At 45.4% G+C, this 6,818-nt stretch overlaps 1 pseudogene; it reads left to right on the top strand.

The window, feature by feature from the left end:
* Window positions 1-2,657: 2,657 nt before the first annotated feature.
* On the top strand, window positions 2,658-3,032 carry LOC143783678 (18S ribosomal RNA; annotated as a pseudogene).
* Window positions 3,033-6,818: the final 3,786 nt, after the last annotated feature.

Raw genomic sequence — 6,818 nt, forward strand, 5'->3', positions numbered from 1 at the left:
TCTTTTCATTTTTGATACTGTTCTTTATTTGAGCCACTGTGCAGCTGAAGGCAGCATAGCCATTAGGTCCCCTGAGCCGCTCCTCTGCTTGCAGCATTTACTTTTGAAGAGGTAGTGTGTGAAAAAAGTAGGCCGAGGACTGATTGGCTGATCCCCGGCCAACTAGGGTCATGTTTGCACGCCCTTGCCCTCTGAGTATGTGCCCCGCCTGCCCGCCCCTAGATATGCGCCGGTCCTGGCCACTGATTAGACTTTACAATTTCACTTTGAAAAGCAGCAGATTACCAGAGTCCCTGTGAGAAATCTTGGAGGGACCATACTGATTGTGAGTCTTAGGCCCGGGTCACACAACCATAGATTTTTCTCATCCAAGAGAATTGGGACGATTATGCTAACGATAAACTGATAAAACTCTGATCTGAGTTTGATCTAATCACCAGCATAATGTAATACGATTCTTTCACATGAGAGAATAGAAGCACTCTGTGAGGAGCAGATTGAGAATAACATTTTCCCATCTTCTCCATTGTGTGAGTCCGCGGAACTCGAACTGCACTCAGATGTAATCCGGGTGCAATGTAATGTTTTCTATGCACCCAAAACTTGAATGCGTAAGTGTCATCTGATTGCGGAGTGAAATCGTAGCATGCTGCAATTTTGTTTCACAGACAGATTCTGTCAGTTGAAATAAGCAGTAACCCTTTGAATAACATTGGTTGTCTGATGTATGTGTATGGAGGAAGACTGAGCTGTGGGTACCTGTGCAATACCGGTGTAACAGGCAAGATTAACCCCCCGGGGCCCAGAATATACCCGGGGTTAAAGTGGCCTAAGCCAGATTATACCCCTGGTATATTCTGGCCTAGGCCAAACTATACACCGGGGTATAAATTGGCCTAGACCAGATTATACCTCTCCAGGGCCAGAATATACCCCAGCTGCTGTAGATCAGATTTTTCACGCTTTTGAGAACCATTCAGTGATATGCTTAATAATGGGGCCCCAGTCAGTGCACAGGGGCCCCAGGCAGCACACAGGGCCCCCAGGCAGTGCACAGGGGGGCAGAGACAGCACACTGGTGATGACAGACCACTTCACCTAGTTCGCTGTAGTGACTCTGACCCGGGACCAGATTGCTGAGTCAGCTGCGCTTGCCATTTGTCGAGACTTCATCCGGGTGTACAGTTGTCTGAAAAGGATCCATTATGACCAAGGCACTTGCTTCTGGGTCGCCCGCCAGGGCCGTGAGGTACCCGGTACCGGGTCCGGTGTTCACAGGGGGATGTCACGGTGGTGACCCGGTCCATGGCCCTGGGTGCCTATGTAAAAGGGGAAAGTCCTTAAAGGGATTTGGTGAATAGAGTTTATGTTTGTGATGTCACCTGTGGTATTCAGTCAGTGGGGACCGACGCTGCTTTAAGGGGTCCTCTGGGGTGATGTTATGGCAGCTAGATGGTATAACTTCCCACAGGTGAAGTGTATCCCCAGGGCTCCCAGTGTGTAGATGGAAGATGGTGAATGGCGCAGTAAAGAACGAGGACACAGGTTTGCAGTCTCTTTACCTGGTTTACTGAAGACTTCAGGCAGCCACAGTCCAGGGTACCAGATCACAGGGCAGGCAGGGTCCGGCTGGCTTGGAAGCGAATCCAGAGTCCCCTTTACCAGGTGGAGTTAAAAGCGCGGTAGTGTTGTAGTCCCTTACTGCCTATGGCTTCAGATAAGGTCCTCACAGTTCTTCTCTCTGTCCCCCATATACAGTAGGATAGGACAATACCTGCATGACAGGTAACTCGAGCCTTTTTACAGGGACTCTAGCACACCCCGGGCTCTATGTGTTACTGTGTCTTCAGGTGTGCGTGGGAACAGATAACTTGCAATTCAGCTGTCCTGCCGGTCTCTGCTATGTGTCTTAGAGTCCCACAAAAGTCTCGGTGTTCCGGCTACCAGTGATCTGCGCTTCAGAGGGAGATAGTTCATTCGCAGCTGGTCTCCCCTGATGTTACTCTTCTGTGCTTTGCTCTCCTGTACGTTCACTGAACAATGTTCGGCTTTCTGTATGTCTCTTTCTCCAGGGGCTGCAGGGGCTTTCTCCAGGGGATGTTACTGCTTTGAGTGCCACTCTGCTGTAAATACGGTTCCTCTACCTCCTTCTCATCCTCCATAACTGTCCCCTATTTATTGGTGCAAGAACCCACCCTACAAGCCATGTGTGGACGACTGGCCTCATGATGGTGTTAATTGTCCCTGTTCCTTCTTCTCTTCCTCCTGTGCCACCACCTCATTCATCATCGTTTGAAGCTTTTGTTCAAGGAAGCATAGAAGTGGGATAGTAAGGTTAATGATGGCATCATCAGCCCTTGCCATATTTCTGGAGTACTTCAACGCAATACATCACACATGTCATGGTGGTAGAACATACGCCAAAACGCTTTCTGCCTCATTCCCAGTCGCCACTACATCTATCAAGATTGTGCCGGAATTTCAGTGGACCCTGACAGCCAGCCCCCCTTTCTCAATCCCAGAGCCTATCCGCAGCAGAGGCAAGTCTAAGCCTGATGGAGGCTCTGCATAGACCCCCACACCTTCTCCCAAGTGACCCTGTGTGGCACCTTGGTTTGATGTGTGACGAGGTTGGTCGACCGTGGTGACCTCTTGAGGCCAGTTGCTCATCCTTGCCATGCAAGGGGTGTTTTCTGGACGCCTGCCGCTTCGGGACCTGCCTGCACAGCGATCTGCTCTCCCTTCTGACCACCCCCTGTGCCATATGGGCTCCCTCCCTTCCATGGTGACCATGGGTAATGGAGAATCAGGTTTCGATTCCGGAGAGGGAGCATGAAAAATGGCTACCACATTCAAGAAAGGCAGTAGGTGTGCAAATTATCCACCACCGAGCAGGTGATGTAGTGAGACAAGATAACCATCCATGACTCTAGAGGCTCTGTAATTGGAATGAGTACAGTTAACCCTTTAACGAGGATCTACTCGAGCGCAAGTTTGGTGCCAGCTATCGCAGTAATTCCGTCCCCAGTAGCGTGCATTAAACTCTACCACGACTACCACGTACACATGGATGGTATAGTGAAACTGCGAATGGTCATTAAGCTAGTTAATTTTACCTGCTTTTATGAATTGCTGTCTACAGATCACAGTAAAAAAACATGAATCTGTCAATAAGTATATGCAAAAAAGGTATCAAGTTCTGGATTGTAAAAAAGAGATGTATGTGACCAAAATGAACACTGATTTCCAATCTTTTTAAGTTTGGGACAAACTTAAAAAGATTGTGAAGTGGATTGGATTTTAAAAAGTTTGGAACATGAGGACCTCAAACATGACTACCACGTGCACACGGATGGTACAGTGAAACTGCAAATGGTCATTAAATTAGATAATTTAGCCTGCTTTTATAAATTTCTGTCTACAGATGACTATAAAAAACATGAATCTGTCTATAAATGTATGGAAAACATCTATTAAGTTCTGGACTGTGGAAGAGATGTATTATGGACACACTGCACCAGCCTGTATTACGGACAGGCTCTACCAGGCTCTATTACCGGCACTCTACTCCAGCTTGTGCTACAGTCCCACTTCACCAAGCTGTGTTATGGGCATGCTACTTGTGGAGAAACGGGGTCAGTGGGTGCTCTCGTCCACTGGCCCGGTTGTCTTTAGCAAGACTGCATGGACCACGGCTCATACCACTGAACGCCCGCTCTATCTCCCCGTGGGCAATACACTACACAGACAACACAGAAAACATTGTGGCAATACTTTATTGAACCACAACACACAATAGCAAACAGAACAATCCCACCATGACTGGAATTGTTTGGTTACATGGGCGCATATAAAATATCACTGCGTCTCAACGTATTTCCAGTATGACACAATGTCAGAGCTCCCAGGGTCACATGGGCGCATATAAAAGATCGCTGCGTCTCCATGTATTTCCAGTATGACATGATGTCAGAGCTCCCAGGGTCGCTACTCCATCTGTGGATGAAAGCACAGAGAAGAGGTAACGACAAGCATAGGGAGATGACCAAGAACTGTCCATAGAGTCCAAACAAGGTCCAAAGCCAGTTGACACGAGAGTCACCACCTGGCTTATCTGACCATCTCCATGGAACCAGGCGACCAGCGGGTCCCAACCCTGGCTTTCTTCAAACATATCCATGGTGCAGAGATGGTCACTGGATCAGATCTGTGTCCTTCCAACCGGAGCCGGAAACCCCTAGGTTGTATCCTATAGAATCCTAGATCAGTGTCCCTCGTGATGGTGCCATGATGAATTGGCTGCAGTCCTTTCTCTTGTCTGTTGGGTGGTTTGCAGAATGTCTGGCTGGAAGCTCTGTATTACTTCAGTCTCCCAGGATGCGAACTCTGAGTCATTTTATACCCAAGGCATGTAAGCTATTTTTAGAATTACCCAGGGTCTTTCAATCCAACATCAAGATAAGGTAAACAATGGTGATGGGATTAAGTAGCACTATTAGCATATAAGCACACACCAATAGACAAAGCTTAACCCACTCAATGTACAGTCACTATTACAGACTGAGGGTATGTGCACACGTCCGGATTTCTTGCAGAAATTTCCTGAAGAAAACCGGAAATTTTCTGCAAGAAATCCGCATTTTTTTTGGCGTTTTTTTTTCGTTTTTTTCGCATTTTTTAGCATTCTGCAAGCGTAATTAGCTTGCAGAATGCTAAAGTTTTCCAAGCGATCTGTAGCATCGCTTGGAAAACTGACTGACAAGTTGGTGACACTTGTCAAACATAGTGTTTGACAAGTGTGACCAACTTTTTACTATAGATACTGCTTATGCAGCATCTATAGTAAAAGATAGAATGTTTAAAAATAATAAAAATAATAAAAAAATGGTTATACTCACCCTCTGCAGACAGCCAATCTCCTCAGCGGTGTCCGTTCCTATAGATGCCGGTGTGGTTCAGGACCTTCGATGACGTCGCGGCTTGTGATTGGTCGCGTGAGTCACATGAGCGGTCACGCGACCAATCACAAGACAGCGACGTCATCACAGGTCCTGAACCACACCATCTATAGGAATGGAAGAGAGAGCATGCACCGGAGAGGCGGGAACACTTCGGGGGCCATCAGAGGGTGAGTATATCACTATTTTTTATTTTAATTCTTTTTTTTTTTACCAATTATATGGTGCCCAGTCCGTGGAGGAGAGTCTCCTCTCCTCCACCCTGGGTACCAACCACATATAATCTGCTTACTTCCCGCATGGTGTGCACAGCCCCGTGCGGGAAGTAAGCAGATCAATGCACTCCTAGGTGTGCGGAATCCCCGCAATTCCACATTTTTAATGAACATGTTGTTTTTTTTTCCGCGATGCGATTTTTTCGCGGAAAAAAATGCAACATTTGCACAAAAAATGCGGAATACCCTGTAAATAATAGGAGGCATATGTAAGCGTTTTTTTCGCGTTTTTATCACGTTTTTATAGCGAAAAAACGCGAAAAAACGTGAAAAATCCTGAACGTGTGCACATGGCCTTACACAGTATGTTAGATAGTATATCAGTGGGCAAGTCTGTCTTCTTGACCCACCAGACATAAACACTTAAATTCACAAGCCAATATACAGATAAAAAGCCAGTACTTTTGTTTTTGCAAAACATGGTTGTCTGGGAAATTAAGATACAATCTGGTTTCTTCACACTACTCCAGCTAGTATTACGGTCACACTGCACCAGGCTGTATTACTGTCATGCTACACCAACAGCACTACGGCCACATCCCCTATTTGATGCTCTCTTCATTTTTTAAGTGTTTTTTAGGCACAGTACTCCAAAAGACACAGGTGCAGATGAGAAAAAAAGGCACCCTACTCCAATAGACACAGACTCACATTTAAAAAAATAGTTTTTGTTCCACAGTACTCACACAGACACGGGTGCAGATTAGAAATATTTGTTTTTACGCTCAGTACTCACACAGACACAGGTGCAGATTATAAGAAAATGAGGGCACTGTACTCCCACACACATGGATACACATGAGAAAACATTTTTTAGGCACAGTACTCCCACAGACATGGCTTTAGATCAGAAAAATTTGTTTTACGTACAGTACTAACACAGATATGGGTGCAGATTATTAAAATTAGGCACAGTACTCACACAGAAACGGGTGCACATGAGAATTTTTTTTTTAAGCACAACACTCTCAAAACTCTGGGTGCAGAGTAGAAAAATGTGTTTTTGCGCACAATACTCCCACAGACACAGTCCTGTCCCTATGCTAATCAGAACAGAATGGTGGTGGCACCCATGATCCGGCATTTATACAGGCTGGGTCACGTGGTGCAGCCTTTCAACAAACTTTATTCGGCATCCGAACCCGAACAGTAAACCAGACTTCTGGTAAAAAGTCCATGTTCAGGGTTCTTTACCGGACATTAGGTGCTTGTCTTTTCTTTTTATCAATTAACAAAATGCACAGTGAATTAACTAAATCTAAATCACATTTGTGGGAGTATTTTGTAGTTTGGAATCCTACAGAAAATGTTAATTTCGAAAAGAAGCTAAAAGTTTTCTGACAAATCTGTAGGAGTGTACTCATTTATGCTTAGCATTGTATGTATACATATCTAACACAAAGAAAGACACTAGCCCCATTACCCACAGTTCTGGATGCAAATATATCCTTCCATGATGGTAGCCAAGAATACTTTTTCCAATATAGAAAATAAAAAAGGCAGCACTCCAAAGGTATATATTGAAAAAAAAAGTGTAGGGTATATACAATGGCATGTAAAGCTTTGGGCACTCCTGGTCAAAATT

Source organism: Ranitomeya variabilis, chromosome 6 (assembly GCF_051348905.1).
Source record: "Ranitomeya variabilis isolate aRanVar5 chromosome 6, aRanVar5.hap1, whole genome shotgun sequence".
NCBI classification, from domain to species: domain Eukaryota; kingdom Metazoa; phylum Chordata; class Amphibia; order Anura; family Dendrobatidae; genus Ranitomeya; species Ranitomeya variabilis.